At 41.7% G+C, this 19,661-nt stretch overlaps 2 long non-coding RNA genes across 3 annotated transcripts in view; one reads left to right on the top strand and one right to left on the bottom strand.

Annotated features, from left to right (window-relative positions):
- LOC123573063 (uncharacterized) overlaps positions 1-7,810 on the top strand; it is a 75,639-nt gene extending 67,829 nt beyond the window's left edge. The window contains exons 2-3 of the long non-coding RNA XR_010585995.2: positions 6,634-6,703; positions 7,675-7,810. This is a non-coding gene — a long non-coding RNA (uncharacterized lncRNA). The remainder of the gene's footprint in view (positions 1-6,633; positions 6,704-7,674) is intronic.
- Positions 1-19,661, bottom strand: part of LOC135970300 (uncharacterized) — an 80,183-nt gene that overhangs the window by 55,330 nt on the left and 5,192 nt on the right. The window contains exon 2 of one of the 2 annotated variants that reach the window (XR_012433343.1): positions 113-183. The exons of the other annotated variant lie outside the window; for it this stretch is intronic. This is a non-coding gene — a long non-coding RNA (uncharacterized lncRNA). The remainder of the gene's footprint in view (positions 1-112; positions 184-19,661) is intronic. 2 annotated transcript variants of the gene reach the window in all.

Genomic DNA, 19,661 nt, shown 5'->3' with positions numbered 1-19,661 from the left:
GAGCCTATTGTGTTACTTGACGTTATTCTGGAGGTTTTGAATTGGCCTAGGAAGAAATCCAGAAATGAACCAGGGGTATGTCATTATCACTTTTTTCATATCAAGTCCTTACCCTCCTTCCACATAATGCTCTGCCTCTAAGGTTGGAGCTCTGAAGTTGGAGAAGGTGGAATAAAATTACACCTGGAAAATAAAATAAAATAAAATATTCTGGTATCAGCATTTGGCTAAATAGATCAATGGGGCAAATTTTCTGAAAAAGTTGGAAACACACATAAGTGGGAACTTAAGATATAAGAGGTGACACTGCAAATTAGCAGGGAAAGGATGACTATTCAATAAATGGCACTAGGACTATTGGCTAATAGTATTTTCTAAGGGAAAAATTAGATTCATACCTCACTGCGTGAACAACAATAAATTTCAGATGTGTTAAGGAAAAGAAGTAAACATTTAGACAGAACTATAGGAAAATATTTCTATGATATCCAAGGAGGACAGGGTTTCTTAAACAATACAAAGCAAAAAATTATCATGGAGAAGTGAGAAGTTGAAGTATATAATTGTTTTAAAACTTCTTAACAACAAATGGCACTAATAGCAAAGCAAGAAGACAAACACAGACTTGGAGAAAATAGTTACATCCCACATTTCCAACCAAGGATTACTATCCAAAATATATAGCTAGTTCCTACAAATAAGCAAGAAAAAGAGAAGCAACCGAACATCAAAAAAGCTTAAGGATGTCAATAAGCAACTGGCAAAAGAGGCCATTTCATGGTCTATAGATGCATGAAAATGTGCTCGCCTTTATTAGTAGTCAAGGAGATGCAAATTAAAACAAATAGATACTATTTCATGCCTATTAGACTGGGAATTTCTTGAAAAATCTCTGACAATACAAAGAGTTGATGAGAATGGAGAAATGGATACTTACCTTCACTGCTTGTGGGTGTGTAAGATGACAGACCCAGTGTAGAGAGTGATTTGGCAACACCCAGTAAAGTTAATGCATAACCTATGACCAAAAATTCTGCCACTATATGTCTAGAAGTTCCCAAGAGACACATGGGTCCAAGGAGATATGAACAAAAGCACATTCTTTCAGCACTCTGGGTAATAGCTTAAAAGTGGAAACAAGCTACCTGACCTTCAGGAGCAAAATGGGCAAATCAAATGTGGATTATTCATGCAATGCAATGCTGCACAGCCATTAAAATGAGTGAACTAGATCCTTATCACCTACGTGGATACATCTAAAACGTGTAATGATAAACTAGAAAGATGCAACATAAATATTTATACAATATAATTTACATAAAATGTAAAGTGTATGAAATGATAGTATATATAATTTACTAATATGTTAAAGATACCCACATCTTCCTGGTTATTGCTCAGATCTATGAAGAGGGGAGAGAGAGGCCTCCTAAGCCAAGTGTCTGAATGTTACAACATCTAGAAAGACCCTTGAACTTACACTTCACAAAAGAGAAAAAGAGTGTTTTTTAAAAGAGCAACTGAGCTACTAACGAGAATTTGGCACTATTTATGTTTTTATGTACAAAGAACCCTAAAGGTTATTTGATGGGTTCTGGTACCAGTTCTTCTTCACTTAGGAACTGATGCTACTAACCCTCAGTCAGTGGGGCTAAGAGAACAGTTCTGGCCTAGCTCCTGTCTCCTACAGGTCCTTCAGGAGCAAAATGGGCAAACAAAATGTGGATTATTCGCACAATACAACACTGGGTTATTCTTCCTCACCCAGCCTACAAGTTTGCCCAGAAAATCCCCATCCTGCTTCTGTTGGATTCTTTCCTGTGTTTCCTTTGCCAGTTGCTGAAAGTACAGTACTGTTCTAGCATCCCAAATTTTACCTGCTGATTTCTGTTGAAGACTCTACAGCCCCACTCTACCTTTCTGATGGGTCTGGACCTGTGCCTATTCAGTACATGTGCCTGTTCAGGGGAGCTGCCTCCCTGGACAGGGTTAGCTTTTCTCTAGGTGCTACAATGCTGGGCAAAGGGTCTTTAAATCTCCTTTGGTTTGGAGTGACAGAACCATAATCCTTCCTGAGCTCCGTGTTTAAACACACATATACACACACATGCTTTCATATACATGCACATGTACAAACACACATATGCACAAACTCAGACAAAAAAATGCACACACAAATACCTACACCACTCCCTTCTCTGCAATAGGAGTCGGGACTGCTTGGTTACTCTAAATCCAGTATTGTATAGGTATTCTGTGGCAGATATGATTTTATAATGAAAGACAATGGGAATAATAGGATATGCTATTCATGAACACATAGATCTCAAATATCAAAGGACAACTGTATGATACCATTGGAACCATTATAACACAATAGCCGTCTCCCACTCGCCAAGCTCAGAGCATATGACTTTTCTTTTTCACGTTGGGAGCAGAGCTGATTGAATTATACTCTTCAGTTCCTATCCCATTACCATGACTGCGTGTGAGGTCCCTCTCTAGTTTTACAACTGTGCTTCCTTTTATATTCCCCTTTGTGCCTGATTCCACTTTCATTTCCCGTGGTCCCACTCACAGGCATCTGCTGGAATGGGTTTGATAGTTGCCTAATTGTTATTTATCCTGTTGCTTTTCTACTGGGACGGCATGGCATGAGGATGTTTGTTTCTGATTCATTATGCTGGTTCTTTTTATTAAGCAGCCATACAACTTCAGGTGTAGTGCCGGAGTGGATCCCACTGTGGAACCTAGCAGCCAAACAATGTGAACTGAACATCTGTTTATTTTTGATGGTGGGTCCTGGGGCGTCAGTTCCATTATTTTGTTTGCATTATAGAATTTGGCTAACAAGATCACACTCCTGTTTAAAAAAAAAAAAAAAAAAGTGTGCCCTTTAAATTGGGAAAATGCTCATCTCATCTGTCCTGAATGAGTTAAGAGTGCTTCTGCCTGCAAGCAGAGTGTGCGATGACTCACCGTCCCACGAAGACGCCTTCCCTTCTACCTTAAGACTGCGTCTGTCCCACAGAACCCCACGTGCGGGCGTCCCTGGAACCTGGCCCATAGGTGGCAGTCTCCCTTCATCGTTCCCGGACTACGAACCTCGGAAGGGCAGCCTGAGACAGCAGTTGCTTTTGCTTTTTCTTCGGGTTTCCTAATATTTAATGTTCCCTCCACTGAAGTTCCCCCTCCGTCCCACAGAGAGTGTAGAGACTGCATCCCTGGAGGCGAGCAAACGACAAAAGAAACTTCGCTTGGAACCCAAGTCGGGAGACCTGGGTTGTGCCGACTCTCAATGCGATTGTTTTGGAATTTTGCTGAAGCTCTCTTGCAGAATTGCTCTGTAAATGGCAAGAAGAAATGCCTTTCGCTATAAACAGAAAATAAAGCTTTCACAAGTTGTCATATTTTTTAAAAGCAATCATGCTGATGCAAGTTTTTATCCCCTCTGTTTAGTCTTGCCTCCCCTCCCTGCCAACACACCCCCACAGAATTTGGGATGAATCTTTGCGAGTGAAGTAAAAGTAGGCATTATCTCCAACATGTGCCCTTCCTCCAGCCCCTCACAGAGCCTATTCAACAAGATATCAAACGGCCATAGGCAGAGACGAGTGTGCATGCGTGTATGAGTGTGCGCGTGTGTGTGTGCGAGTGTGTGTGTATGCAGACAATACTAGATGGAGAGTCAAGGGGAAATCAAGAGATCCAGAAAAGGGGCACCACCTTCTCACCTTCCTTCCACCCCACACCTCCTCACCCAAGGAGGGAAGGCAGGTGGAGCGCTAATCCAGTCCCAGGCCCTTTTGGGCGAGCCTGCCCAATGGGTTTCTAATCAGTCAACACTTTGGGCCGGCCCCCACTGTTTATGGCACCAAACGGACTTTAAATCACTAGCAGGTGTCAAAATGCTGGAGGAATGTGCTTGCCTAGGAAGCCACAAGGAGTGATTCATCAGCATTTGTAAAAACCGCCTTGGCAAAAAGAGGTTGAACCCAGCACTGGGGGCAGATTTTGTGGATTTCAGTTGAATCAGCAAACAGAATACTTTTTAAATCTTAGCAGCACCTGGTTCTGAAAAGGACACCCCCCTAAAGAAAGGGCTGCCTTGTCTGTGCTGGAAGGAGGCTTTCCCTGCCTCAAGGTGCTTCTCCTCCCCAGATCAGAGACCTCATTCGATGCTTGGTCCCTCTTCCTTCCTAAGATTGGCAGAGGGCTTGGAGATTTTCACCTGGGCTTTGGGACAAAGCCAACACAGGATGTCCTGAGTTACAGCAAGCATTTCTGAATGGAGGTAGCCATTGGTCAGCCTGCTCTAAAGAAGGCCAAGTTGATGTTCCCCCCAGGGTAGGTGGGGATTTAGGCTGAGGTGGGTAAGTCACTTGAGGTCAGGAGTTCGAGACCAGCCTGGCCAACATGGTAAAACCCTGTCTCTACTTAAAAATGCAAAATTAGCTTCAGCCTCCCAAGTTGCTGGGATTAGAGGTGTGCACCACCAAGCCCAGCTAATTTTGCATTTTTAGTAGAGACAGGGTTTTACCATGTTGGTCAGGCTGGTCTCGAACTCCTGACCTCAAGTGACCTACCCACCTCAGCCTCCCAAAGTGCTGGGATTAGAGGCATGAGCACTACGCCTGCCAGGTTCTCAAAATCTATAAAATAAAGCCTCAGGGGGGTGTTTAAACTTTGCTGGAACAGGGGCCCAGCAAACCTTCCTGCTTTGTCTTCCACACCTGCTGTTAGACACTCACTGTTCCAGCCCAGCCCTCAGCTCCTCTCACCCCACCCTGCTCTTGGAGATCTTCTCCCCCAGGTCTGTTTCAAATCTCACTGCTTCCACGAACCTGATCCCTCCAGAGTCGACTACCCAGCCCCACTCTTGCTCTCGTGGGCACCCAGATGTCCCATGGCATCCGAGTGTGCACAGCCTCATGGTTCGGCTGCTGTGCCCAACCTGCCGTTTTCCTCCAGGACTCATATGTTTCCTGTGAGCACCCTCCAGCTTTCAGTACATTTCCCCTAATACTCAGCACTGCGTCTTCCAGTCGGCAAAGCTGAACCTTTGTTGGTGAGATTTGAAATCAAACCATGTTAGCATATGAAAATAAATACAAGTATCAGGCCTCATCTGACTCCATTCAATGTAAGAGGCACCATTCATTCGCTTCTAAGAGAAGAAAATTAGTAATGTAAAACTAGAAATGAATTAGCTAATGAGCAGAGGGACAAAGAATGTTCAGCCTCTCTAGAATGCAAAGACTTCAGAATTGTTTGTGAAAATAAGGAAATGCCAAATTTGACAAATCGAATTAACAAATTTAGAGGAAATTACATTGGTCACCACTGCCAGAGTCACAGTGAGACATGAACTCTGAGGACTGCCAGCAATGCAAATGAGAACAGTATTTCTCCAAAAGTTTTATAAAATGTCTCAAGAGTCTTAAAAATTTTTAATTACATATGTGGCTCACATTCTGTTCTATTGAACAGTACTGTGTTAGACAACTGCATTTTTTTGTAAAAGACAAAGAAAGCTGCTAGGTGAGGTTATTTCTGGTTCTAGAATTATGAGTGATTTTAGTTTTGTTCTTTTTTAAAATTTTTTTGATACATGGTCTTGCTCTGTCCCCCTGGCTGGAGTGCTGTGGTGCAATCTCAGCTCACTGCACCCTTGACCTTCTGGCTCAAATCTCAGCTCACTGCACCCTTGACCTTCTGGCTCAAGAGATCCTCCCACCAAAGCCTCCTGAGTAGCTGGGACTATGGGAGGCACGTGCCACCACACCTGGCTCATTTTTTAAATTTTTTTGTGGAAACAGGATGTTGTTATGTTGTCCAGGCTGGTCTTGAACTCCTGAGCTCAAGCAATCCTCCTGCCTCAGCTGCCCAAAGTGCTGGGATTACAGGCATGAGCCACCACCTAGCCTAGTTTTGTACTTTACACTCTTCTGTACACTGTTTTCTCAATGAGCATTTATTTCTAATATTTCATGTCTTTTGTGGAGCCTTCCCCAAACTCCCAGACTGGTGTCAGATGCATCATGACTTTCTACACTTTTTCTCTGCCGTATTCATTAGAGTGGGAAGTTATATGGCTGGTTGTTTGATTCATTTCTGCCTGCTCAGCAGATCCTCAAGTCCATGAATCTGGGACCCAGGTCTGTTTTGCTCACTTTTGTGTCCCCAGCACTTAGCTCAGTACATAGTGTGTGGTAAGTATTTAATAAAGACTGGTTAAACGAATGGATGAATACATGATTAAAGAAAAAAGTTACTTCCTAGAATCAGAAGAATCCAAGTCACTGTAACTATAAAATCAAGGAAGTCATAAGAGCAATATTTGCAAACTTCAGTAAAGAGGTGATCAGCACAGATTTTGGAGGGGCTACAGCCATGAGATCTGCGGCAGGGAGTGCCACTGATCAAGGGCCCCAGCTGCTGTGCTCTGAATCTATCAACACATCTGAGGCTGAGCTTCCCAGGGGCTGCCCCCAGTCCACCTCTCAGTGTAGCAGGAATAGGAAGGCACGCCTTCTCCTGGGAGAGATGGGACTTCTTCTGATGGGCAGTTTTGGCTCAAGGACGTTCATTGACCTTGTCAAAATTTCCTTCCCTCTCTCCTGTCTTCTCCAGGGTCAGACCTTCATTACACTCTGTGTGTTCTCCCCATCGCCTCTGGCTCCATCATCATTTTCCATTACAGGTGCGTTCCCCAATAAATTACTTGCATCTCAGAGGACACAAATAACACAAAGAAGAACATTGCTTCCAAAATTTAAATATATATTATCTACTTTTAAAAATGGCCAATACATGCACATTGTAGGAAATTTGAACAGCAAAAAGTTTTTGAAGTGGATATATTATAAAAGGAAAGTTGCTTTTTTTTTTTTTTTTGAGACAGAGTCTCGTTCTGTTGCTCAGTCTGGATTGCAGTGGCGCGATCTTGGCTCACTGCAACCTCCACCTTCTGGGTTCAAGTGATTCTTCTGCCTCAGCCCCCCAAGTAACTTGGACTACAGGCATGTGCCACCATGGCCAGCTAATTTTTGTACTTTTATTAGAGACAGGGTCTCACCGTGTTGGCCAGGCTGGTCTCGAACTCCTAACCTCAGGTGATCTGCTCGCCATGGCCTCCCAAAGTACTGGGATTACACGTGGGAGCCACCATCCCTGGCTGGAAAGTTGCTCTCTCATCTCTTTCCTCTGGCCCCTAATTACCTTCTAAATATTCTCCTTCCTCTCTCAGAAGTCAATCTCTGTCTACCCTTCCACACTATCCACTATTTTACATTGCTTTTGTGACTAGAGTATGGAATACTAGTCATGACCATACATACCATACATATATATTAGGCCCCATTCTTTATATGGCTCCACAGTATTCCATTGCATTTAACTGTTTCCACATTGACAAACATTTAGGTTTGTCAACATTTAGGTATTTCAAATCTTCACCATGGAGGTGAAGACTTGAAGATGGAGAGTGAGACTCCATCTCAAAAAAAAAAAAAAGAAAAAAGTGGAATTGTCAAAATATATTTTATTAAGCCCAATATATCAAAAATATTACCACTTCAACAAGTAATCAGTGTAAAATGTATCAATGAGATATTTTACATTCTTTTCCTCATACTATATCTTCAAAATCTGATGTGTATTTTATACTCACAGCACATCTCACTTTGGACTGGGGCTAGTAACCAACACAATGGACAGCACAGCTCTAGAGAGTGTCCAGATGAATAGAGCTTGGCTCCCTGAATGACCGGAAGAGAGACTATACAACCTGGTAACAGCCAACTGTACATGACATACATAAGGAAGAACTTCAATTATGTGAAACCATTGAGAACCTGGGGTTTGTTATAGCAGTTATGTGATTTTATATAATTAATATGAGATCATACTCTACTTTTTCCAGATGGCTGTCACTTATGAAATAATTGATAATTTATCTTTTTCACCAATAATTTGAAAATCATCTTTCTCAGGTTCTATATCTCTATATGCTTTTGGATTTATTCCTTGACTTTCAATTTAGACCTACTTATCTATAGAAACTATTATTATTTTGAGACAGGGTCTCACTCTGTCGCCCAGTCAGGAGCGTAGTGGTGCGATCTTGGCTCACTGCAACCTCCCCCTCCCGGGTTCAAGAGATTCTCCTGCCTCAGCCTCCCAAGTATCTGAGACTACAGGCACGTACCACCATGCACAGCTAATTTTTTTGTTCAATTTTTTTTTTTTTTTTTTTTTTTTTTTTTTTTTTTTGAGACGGAGTCTCACGCTGTTGCCCAGGCTGGAGTGCGGTGGCGCGATCTCGGCTCACTGCAAGCTCCGCCTCCCGGGTTCCCGCCATTCTCCTGCCTCAGCCTCCGGAGTAGCTGGGACTACAGGCGCCCGCCACCGCGCCCGGCTAATTTTTTGTATTTTTAGTAGAGACGGGGTTTCACTGTGGTCTCGATCTCCTGACCTTGTGATCCGCCCGCCTCGGCCTCCCAAAGTGCTGGGATTACAGGCTTGAGCCACCGCGCCCGGCCTTTTTTTTTTTTTTGAGACAGAGTCTCACTCTGTCGCCCAGGCTGGAGTGCAGTGGCACGATCTCGGCTCACTGCAAGCTCCGCCTCCCAAGTTCACGCCATTCTCCTGCCTCAGCCTCCCCAAGTAGCTGGGACTACAGGCACCCGCCACCATGCCTGGCTTATTTTTTGTATTGTTAGTAGAGATGGGGTTTCACCGTGTTAGCCAGGATGGTCTCGATCTCCTGACCTCGTGATCCGCCCACCTTGGCCTCCCAAAGTGCCGGGATTACAGGTGTGAGCCACCGTGCCCAGCCTTGTTCAATTTTTAGTAGAGACAGGGATTCACCATGTTGGCCAGGCTGGTCTCAAACTCCTATAGATGTGAGCCACTGCACCCAGCCCTGAATCTATTATTTATTGATCAATAAATATTGACCTATTTGTTCATCAGTGTCATACTGGTTTTGTTTTTTGAGACAGGGTCTCACTCTGTCACCCAGGTTGGAGTGCAGTGGCACGATCAGAGCTCATTGTAGCCTCAACTTCCCTGGGCTCAAGTGATCCTCCTGCCTCAGCCTCACAAGTAGCTGAGACTATGGGTGTGCGCCACCATGCCCAGCTAATATTTTATTTTTTTATGTTTAGTAGAGATGGGGTTTCTCCATGTCACCCACGCTGGTCTCAAACTCCTGGGCTCAAGCAATCCACTCACCTTGGAGTGTCTTACTGTTTTAACTGTTACCTTCTAGTATGTTTTAATATTAGTAATAGTAATAGTAAGGCTATTACCCCCTGTGGTAAGCAGAATTCTAAGTTGATCCCCAACGTTCCCCCTCCCGGGTATAAACATCTTTTATAATCCCTGGAATTTGTGAATGACAGGATAGTTACTCCACGATTAAGTTATGTTCTTTGGCACAGCTGACTTTAAAAAAGAGAGATTATGCTGAGTAGACCTGACCCAGATGAGACCTTAAAATAGAACGAGCTTTTCCTGGAGACGTAGATTCAACACATGAAAGGAAATCAGTATGAGGGAAATTCTCTCTGGTTGGCTTTAAAAATGGAGGGGGCTGTGTGGCAAGGAATGAGGGAGGCCTCTGGGGAGCTGAGAGCCCCTGGCTGACAGTCAGCAAGGAAACTGGGTCCTCAATCCTAGAACCACAAGGAATTAAATTTGGCTAACACGCTCAATGAAATTGGAGGCTGATTCTCCCACAGTCCCTTCTCCAGATAATACGCAGCGTGGCTGACATCTGGATTTCAGCCTCATTAGACCCTGAGCTGAGAACCCGGTCTTGCTGTGTTGGGACTTCTTACCCACAGAACTGAGAGCTAATACATAGGTATTGTGTTAATCCACTAAATTTATGGTAATTTGTTATGCAGTAATAGAAAACTAATACACCTCCTTGTATCCTTTTTCAGATTTGTTTCTGGTTAGTAATTATTTATTTTTATAATAGACTATACAATCAGCTTATTTAATTCCAAAAGAATGTTCTGATAGTATTTTTATTGTTATTGTTTTACATTTACATATTAATTTAGGGAGAATTGACATATTTACAGTGTTGAATATTCCTACCCAAGAACATCATGTCTATTTTTTAAAGTCTTCATTTGCATTTTCAAGTTTTCTCTACATAGTCCTTGCACAATTTCCTTTTAAATTTATTCTGGCTGTGCGTAGTAGTAGCGCCTGCCTGTAGTCTCAGCTACTCTTGAGGCTGAAGTGAGAGGAGCACTTGAAGCCAAGAGTTTGAATCCAGCCTGGGCAACAAAACGAGACTCTGTCTCAAAACAAACACACAAAATAATTTGTTCTGGACAACTTATTTTTTTGTTCCCATTATACATGAGTTTTTTCTTCTGTCGCATTTTAACTGGCTATTGTTTCTACATAATGAGACTATTGATTTCCTAATGTTAACTCTATAACATGCTTCTTAAATAAATTTTCTTATTATTTATGACATATTTTCAGTTGATTGCCTTGAATTGTAATTATCTACACAAAATGGTAATTTTATTTCCTACTTTCAAGTTTTCATACCTCTATTTTTCTCTTGTTTAATTATGTTGACTAGCATTTCCAGTTCATTGTTAAATAATAATACATATTTTCATCTATTTTCTGACTTTAATGGGTCTGTTTCTTTTATTCTAGATTTTTACAGCAATAATCATTAGGTGACACTGGGCTATAATTTTATTTATTTTTGTTGCCATTTTGTTGGGTTTTAATATCAATGTTATACTGGCTTCATAAAAAGAATTTGCACCTTTGATTCTCCTCCTTTGTTCCGAAACATCTTAAATAGCATTGAAATTACCAGTTCCTTAAAAGTTTTATAGAATTTGCTTAATAAACTATATGAGCCTATTGCTATTTAGTTGTTAATATTATTAATAACATTTTCTAATTTCTCCATGTTAATTAGTTTTCTTTTTGTTCTGACCAATTTTGGCAATTTATGTTTCCTAGAAAAACATCCATTTAGCAATTTATTTACATATAGTTAAGCAAAGTAGCCTTTTATGATTCCTTCACTTCATTTATTTATTTATTTATTTATTTATTTATTTATTTATTTTTTTTTTGAGACGGAGTCTCGCTCTGTCGCCCAGGCTGGAGTGCAGCGGCCGGATCTCAGTTCACTGCAAGCTCCGCCTCCTGGGTTTACGCCATTCTCCTGCCTCAGCCTCCCGAGTAGCTGGGACTACAGGTACTCGCCACCACACCCGGCTAGTTTTTTGTATTTTTTAGTAGAGATGGGGTTTCACCATGTTAGCCAGGATAGTCTCGATCTCCTGACCTCGTGATCCACCCATCTCGGCCTCCCAAAGTGCTGGGATTACAGGCTTGAGCCACCGCGCCCGGCCACACTTCATTTATTAAAATTTTATATATTTGTGCTCCCTATTTTCTTGATTAGATTAATTAACATCTATATAGTTTTTTATTTTTCCCCTAAAGAACCAGTTATTGGATTTTTTTTTTTTTTTTTTTTTTTTTAGTATCACCATTTTTCTGTTCTGTAATGCAAAAGTTAAGCTTTTACCTTTAGTATTCTTTCCATCTGTTTGCCTTAGTGTTATTGTTCTTTTAAACTTCTAGAACTGGATACTTCATTTATTTTCTTTCTTGTTTATCGATTTGGCAATATCCCATAGATTCTGATTGTATATGTGTTGCTGTTACTTTGTAGATTTCCTATATTTTTAAATTTCCTATTTGATCAAAAAGTTAATGAAGAGTTTAAATGCTCTAAATGATAAGGTTTTTAGATTTATAATTATTTAAAAACTAATTTCCATTTTGTGGAAATGCTGATAATTTTACCTGCACTATTTCTCCATTTTGCAAATTAGTGAAGTATTATTTTAATCTAAGAGTAACATTTTTGTGATTATTGCATGAGTACTTTAAAGAAGATATATTCTGATATAGCATTTGAATATATGTTCACAAAGACTATCTTTTAAATTGCATTATTTTAGTCTTCAATATTCTTATTTTTTTGTACCTGTCAAAGTCTCAGGTAAAAGAATTAAAATCTTCTACCATTAGTATTTTTCTATTTCTCTTTGAATTTCTGTAGTTTATGTTTTATGAATTTATCACTATTATAACTTACCATATATCTATTTATAACTACTAGGGTTTCATTGTGGTTTACACTTTTAGCATTACAAAACATCATGCTTTGTCTTGCTTAATACTTCTTGTTTAAATTCAAACTTGTTTGATTTTAGCCGTGCCAATCCCTATTTTTTATTTGCCTTTGTTTCATATGATTTTGTCAATCCTTTGTTTTCAGGCTTTCAACAACACATTGTTTTACATGGAGTCTTATGTATAGCCCATGAGGCATTTTTACTTTGAAGTTTAGTTTGAGTTTTTTCTTTTATCTAAACAGAAGGACTGGCCACTTCCAACCAGATTACCAGGGCGTTTTCCTCCCTGCCTCCAACACCAGCTTCCCATCATCCATTTCTGTTCTGCCTTCAGGTGAACTAGAGTGTCAGCCTCCCTCACCAGGCTTCCTACCAGACGGTGAGAAACACCTTCTGAGCCCAAGACAAAATGCAGGACACTTACTTGAAAATTGAGTATAAAAGCGCTACGTGTTTACTCCTCCCTCAGTCTCATGAGCATGTTTATATATATAAATCACACAATATCAACGTGTTCACACATCTGTTTTGGGTGGAGGGACATTGTATTTGGGGCTTTTAATTTGTAGAAGCCACTGAAATTGACATCATTGACTATTAGAGTAAATAGAAACCGTTAGATACTACATAGATGTATATCTGAAACATAAGACACAAGCAACTGTTTTTTCATAGCATCAGTTACTGCAAACTGTGTGTTCTGATGAAAATACATCATGACTGATAGTCCAAATATCTACTGCTGTGTAATAAACTATTCCAGAACTTAGCAGTAAAAGATAATCATTGTATTATGTTCACAGATTCTGTGGGTTGGAAATTTGGCAAAAGCAAGGTGGGGACAGCTTTTTCATGGCTTTGTAATGTCTAGAGTCTTGGTTGGCAAGACTTGGAGGCTGGGAGCAACTCAGTCATGAGGTACAGGAGTCCTTGGGAGTCAGCCTTACTCATGTGTCTGGTAATTGATGGCATCTGTTGGCTGCGACTTCAATTGGGCCCATTATCCAGAAAACCCTCATCTGGCCTTCGATGTGGCTGAGACTTACTCAGAGCTTGGCAACCTTGGACTTCTTACGTGACAACTTGGGGCTGCAAAGGCAAGTATCCCAAGAGAACCAGGTACAGCAGTGTTGCTTTTTATAACCTAACATTGTAGACATTTAGGATAATTTTTGCCTTATTCCATTGGCCAACCAGTCACTAAAGCGGGTCAACAAATAACTAAGGCCCAGATTGAAGCAGAAGGATACATAAACCTACCTCTCAATGGCAGAAGCATCAAAGAATTTGCAGACATGTTTTATTTTTTATTTTATTTTTGAGACAGGGTCTCACTCTGTCACCCAGGCTGGAGTGCAATGGTGTAATTACAGCCCACTACAGCCTCGACCTCCCAAGCTCAAGGGATCCTCCCACCTTAGCCTCCCAAGTAGCTGGGACTACAGGCATGCACCACCACACCTGGCTAATTTTTTTTTTACTTCTTTTTTTTTTTTAAAGAGACAGGGTCTCATGATGTTGCCCAGGCTCATCTCAAACTCATAGGATCAAGCAATCCTCATACCATGGCCTCCCTAAGTGTTGGGATTACAGGCATGAGCCACCAGACCTGGCCAGTTGTGGCACTTTGTAAGCAGCAACACCAAATTTAACCTGTGAAATATGTAAGTTATTGACTAATAACAAATAGTTATTCCAATTTTTAAAATAACTATGAAATACAAGGACAGAAATTTTGAATGAAGTCCCACAAGCTAAAAGCCTGGAATCCTCAGGAGAGTACAAATGTTTGACTTTCTGTGGGCCTGGCTGGCTTAGAGCCTTCCTGGCCTGCTCCTCCAACCTGCCATGGCTTATACCTTCCCTGATGGAGGGATTATGTATCTTTTGCTAAAAATTACCCCAGAATGATACAGTGTGTCCTTTCTCCCTGATCCCATGACTGCTACCTTTGCTGCTGTCACACTAACCTCCCATCCATTACTCTCACTTTATTTCCCCCACTCCATAATTCATGTAATGGACAATTATCAAACACTGACCACGTACCAAACTCTTGAGGAGATATCAAAATGAACAAGGCCATGAAGATATTCTTTAATGCTATCTTTTAGAAGCTTTACTGTTTATCTTTCACGTTTAGGTCTATAATCAATCTGAAAGTGATTTTTGTGTATAGTGTGAGGTAGGGGTCAAATTCCATTTTTCTCAAGTGTATATCCAATTGACTCAGCACATTGTTTATTGAAAAGCTCATCTTTTCTTCACTGCATTGCAGTGGCACCTTTGCTGAAAATAAAAGACTATATTTCTGGGTCTGGATTTTTTATTTTGTTCCAATAATCTATTTATTGATATCTGCTTGAGGCAATATCATTCTGTTTTAGTTACTGTAGCCTGATAATAACTTGTCATATTTAGTAATGTTAAGAAAATATTTTTTCCTTTTCCAGATAGTCTTTGCTATTCTTGGACTTTTACCTTTCCATATAAATTTTGAAATTAGCTTATCACTTTCCACAAAATCTGGGCTTTCGATTGGAACCATACTTCATTCTGTCAGGGATCCTATCTACTCCTTCCAATCCTAGCTATCTTGACATTTCTCCATGCTATCAAAAAGCTGGGTGAAGTATAGCTTTTATGGTTGTTCCTGACAAGAGGGCCATCTGATACCAGTCACTCCATCATAGTCAGAAGCAGAAGCCCTTTGCAAGCTTTCCACAATTCTATAAAAAAAAAGAAGTTCCATGATAAGAAACCTGTATGACAAACTTTCACTCTGCAGACTACGTTTAAAATCCTACTTTATGAAACAGGATTCATCCACCTGCAGTTGAGAGAAGACATGACCCATATTGCGTTAAACAAACAAAATGTATTGGTTCATATAACTGAAAAAATTCAGGAGAAAAATCATCATATACAAGATTCCAAACAAATTTTATCAGGATCCAATTTATCTCTATCTCTCTGTTCTACTTCCTCTTTGTTGAAGCCAATCTCAAATCAGCTCATGACCATAAGATGGTTGTCAGCAACTCCCAGAACTATACTGTCTCAGGTCCACATCCAGGAGAAAAAGAGTGTCTGTTTCAGGATACCTGGGAAAAGTCCTATTGGCTCTAGTTGGGTCACTGCCCATTCCTGAGGCAATCACTTTGCCAAGGTAAATTTGATGGATTCATTAACTTAGGCCCAGGTCAGGTGCCTGTTCCTGAGCCAGCGGTAAATTCAGCTCCTCTAGAAGTCCATGGATTGATAGCATTAGTGGAAGTTCCCAAGCAGGAAGCTGGGGAATGATTAAATGAATGCCGGACAACCAAAAAAGCAAAAGTCTGCTTCACAGCCACACCCAGTGTCTAAATCCACATCACCTAAAGGTACCTGGAAGATCATAGGCTTCCTCGTCAGGTCCTCCAAGGCCACTTCCATGATCCTGCTTCTAGGACTGGAACCTCACCCCCTTCACATGGTCATGGGCTCCACATGCGTGGTCTGCAGGACATACACAGCTCTTCCGGGCCCAGCATGTCCCCATCCATGTGTTCTCTTCCTTCTGTTACCTAAAGTCTTGGCAAGCGTTGGGCATGAGGAACAGGGGGATGAGCTTGGTTTTATTCCTTCATTGTCGCCACTTCCCTTTGCTCTCACTATCTCCTCAACAGGACAAGAACAGGATTATCAGGCTTAGCTTCCTAATGCTACCATTTACTGCTGTGATTCTGAAAAAGTCACTTTGCCACTCTGAGTCTCATTTCCTCAGCTGCAAATGGGGCTGATCATGTCTATGCATACTTTACCTCTTTCCAGGCAATCTCTCTAAGAAGAGTTCTATAATATAACAGAGGGAGGATAAGAGGTAACAAGCCCGGAGAAGATATCTTTTTGAATGGCTGTTGAGGCTGCTGGTGATGCTTCTGCTTTGGAAATCTTAAATGTGGAGGTTTCTTTTTCCCCCTAAGCATTTCAATAATTGTGAAGGTTAAGTGAAATAGTCTGGAAATGTTTGATAGACTGAAGCTCTAAAGAGATGCTGAATTGTATCATGGGTTCCAGACAGATCATTGCGAAGCTCTTGTTCTACCCCAAGTGTTGTTTGTGTGTAACACGTGTCAAGGGTTTCTACTCTAGGGAACAAAAGCACAAAAGTTTCACTGAAGTCCTTTGGCCTAATCCTCTTAAGAGCTGTTGAAGCCTCCCTGAATTGATCAGAGGCAGTCAAGTGCCTTCTTAAGACAGGAGGCTCTTTCAAGTTTTCTTATTGCTCCTAGTTCTGACAAACCCACTCAAGTTTCCTTGCTACCCCTTCACCATCACTCATACAACACTTGGAGCCTGAGATTCTGCTCAAGGTCACAGTGGGCAGGAAGTGGCTGGGCAGGGATCTTTCTAGAATCCACTCTCCTTCTACAGGGCCAAAAGGAGCTAAGACTGCACAGTCACAATGGGTGCATGCTACAAAGGCCTCTGAAAATGCAGGTTTTGACTATACCTCACAGGAAGGACACGATAGCATCTGAGCAACAGTTGTGTGTATGAGAAGCAGTGGCAGGTCTGGAAGTGTAATCAGGAAAATCAGCTGCACCTCCTGGCACAGGTGCATAACCCAGAATTGAAGTAATAAGACCAAATACCCTAATGATCTTTGCAATTCAGAGCCCAGCACAATGCCTCATTTAGTGGCTATTCAGTTGAGTTGATAGTTGGGGTGGAAAGGAATAGATAGATTTAAGAGAAGTCTGGACAGTAGGCACATAAGACGTAGGGCTTGTTGAAGGATGAGGACAAAAAAGAGTAAACTATGGCTTTAGACACAGATACATCAGCAGATGCTAGGGGTGGGGAGGCAGTCCAGATGAAACCCAACTGTGGGTTATGAGGAACAACCACGCGGCTGTGTTGCCACAGGTCTTTTCCTCCCCAAATGCAAATACGCCCATTAGTAAGGCACCCTTGGCTGGAAGCCAATCTGGTTTCACCCCTGAAACCGTGAGCATCATTTCCACAGTGCTGTCAGCCTAAGAGGTGAGCTTCATTTTGCCAACAGCTTCTACTGAGATAGGGTTTGTTACTCAGGCATCTAAATAGCTCTATTTTAAAGATAAATTTATTTTCTGCAGATTAGTTCAGCTGATGTATTAGGTAGCCCAAAAAAACTCTAAAAAGAAAAGGAAGAAAGAAAAACCTCAACCCTTAATTCTACGGCTCCCTTTAAAGAAGGAACAACAAAAAAAAGATACCAAATAAATCCAAGCTCACTGATCTTCCAGCTCACTTGATTTACCTGGAACAGACTCACACTCAAGGGTGGCCTCTTTCAGGAGCAGACTCTGGATTTCTTCCCCACCCTGGAATTCTCTGGTACTTCAGTGTTCTCAATTGTATAGTGGAAACAGGACACATTCAAAAGTCTCAGCAGGCCGGGCACAGTGGCTCACACCTGTAATCCCAACACTTCGGGAGGCTAAGGTGGGAGGATTGCTTGAGCCCAGGAGTCCCAGACCAGCCTGGGCAACATGGCGAAACTCCACCTCTACAAAAAAATGTAAAAATTAGCTGGGCGTGGTGGCTCATGCCTGTAGTCCCAGCTGCTTAGGAACACTCCAGCCTGGGCAACAGAGCGAGACCTTGTCTAAAACAAACAAAAGAACACTTCTTAGCAAACTGTGTGACTGTGTGCAGGCATATGCAGAGGGACGGGCAGAGCTTAGAGACCGGCTATAGATAGTGAGGAGTGAGTATAGACAGACACTTCTCGCCCTACCTAGGAATGGTGGAAAGTCTGAGTTGAGGCAATGCTGAGGGCCTTCCTCCTCAGCGCCTAACAGTACAACCTCACATTTACAAAGCATTTCCAGTTTTCATCTCACTCATTCTCCCATTTCCTAGATTGCTGCTGTCAGTCAAGAGCCCTTCCTTAGCTCCAATCTCACATGGTGCTGGAACCTCCGTGCCAGTCCCCACAAGGAGGTCAGGCTGCCACTGCCTGCACATCTGACAAGAAGCAGCTCACCACCTGGCAAGGCCTCCTGCTTCCATTTTTACAGGTAAACTCTGCCTCCCTTTAGTTTCATCTGCTGGATTCGCTTTGGCCCTGCAGATACCCATATGGATTATGCACTTCCTCATCCTCCTCACCATTTATTTCTGTGCAAACCACCATCATGTCAGCCCATTAAGTGTTCTCCTTACAGGCCTTAAAACCACTGATATAGACTATGATTTCCCAACCATTTACGCTAGTTCCAGTTTGTCAATAACCTTATTAAGCGTATGCTTACAGAACCCAATGCTTACCTGGCCACGCATGCAAGCCCAACATGGTTCCTTGTCCTAGATTCTACACTTGTGTTGGGAGAGTCCATGGTTGTGCTAATTTCTTTGTCAATCCCCATTCATATTGAGACTTGAATCAATTAAAACTCCTAAATCTTCTCGAGTCCAAACCTGTGTATTCCCTTTCCCAAATCTTTTCAACAAGTAAACTAGTGTGCATCAAGAACAAATGCTGTCACTGGTGCAATTTTTGTTAAACCTAAATACAATTCTGTGCATTTACCTTAGACGTTTCATCTAAATGTTCCTACAAGTCTCAAGTTCTTCAAGAAAACTTATCTGTCATTTGTCATTAGCTACACTCTAACTTCATGGCATTCACCAATTTGATGGGTGAGCTTTTTATTTCTTTATTCCAGCCACTGGTACATTGCAATAAAACTTGTCTGTCTATACTAGGGGGGTGAACAGATGTGATCAAATATGTTTTTACAGATTATAGACCTTGTTTGCTCAAAGTCACACGATGGACCTATGTACTGTGGAGCTGGCACTAGAACTCTGATCTCTTAAAAACCAGAGAGGAGATTTTCCCACAGTGCCACAGGCTGCTGCATGGAATGTTTGCCTCCCCCAGGCCTGGCCACACATGAGTGGACACTCATCATCCACTCAGCAGGTAGGGGCTTCACACCATTTTCAAGGTGAGCAACTGTATTTATTACCATGTGTTGGCTGACAGAGGGCTATAGCTAGTAACAAAATTATTCTTCACTCACATTCACTTCGACACATCAAGCATCTCTGTCCAAACCCAGCTAGATCCTTCCCCTGTACACCTGCCTGGCTCACCATGATGGGATGGACAGGGTCAAATCTGGGCACTAAGAGACTTGGGTCACAATGCTGGTTCCACTGTGTTAATTCTTTGACCTTGTTTGACAAAAGCCATTTAATTTCCCTGAGCCTCAGTTTCTCACCTTGTATTCATTGTCTCCTTTGATGCTCAAATCAATCCTGTAAGGTAGGAGCACACCACCCTACCTTACAGGACTGATTTCAGCATCAAAGGAGACAATGAATACAAGAGTTTGTTGCTGTTGTTTGGCAAACTTTGCAAAGGTAGGTACATTGTTATTATCAGATGGGTATGGAGAACTCTAAAGTGCGTCAGTA

The sequence above is a fragment of the Macaca fascicularis genome, chromosome 4 (genome assembly GCF_037993035.2).
Source record: "Macaca fascicularis isolate 582-1 chromosome 4, T2T-MFA8v1.1".
NCBI classification, from domain to species: domain Eukaryota; kingdom Metazoa; phylum Chordata; class Mammalia; order Primates; family Cercopithecidae; genus Macaca; species Macaca fascicularis.
This window is presented reverse-complemented; position numbering and strand designations above follow the sequence as displayed.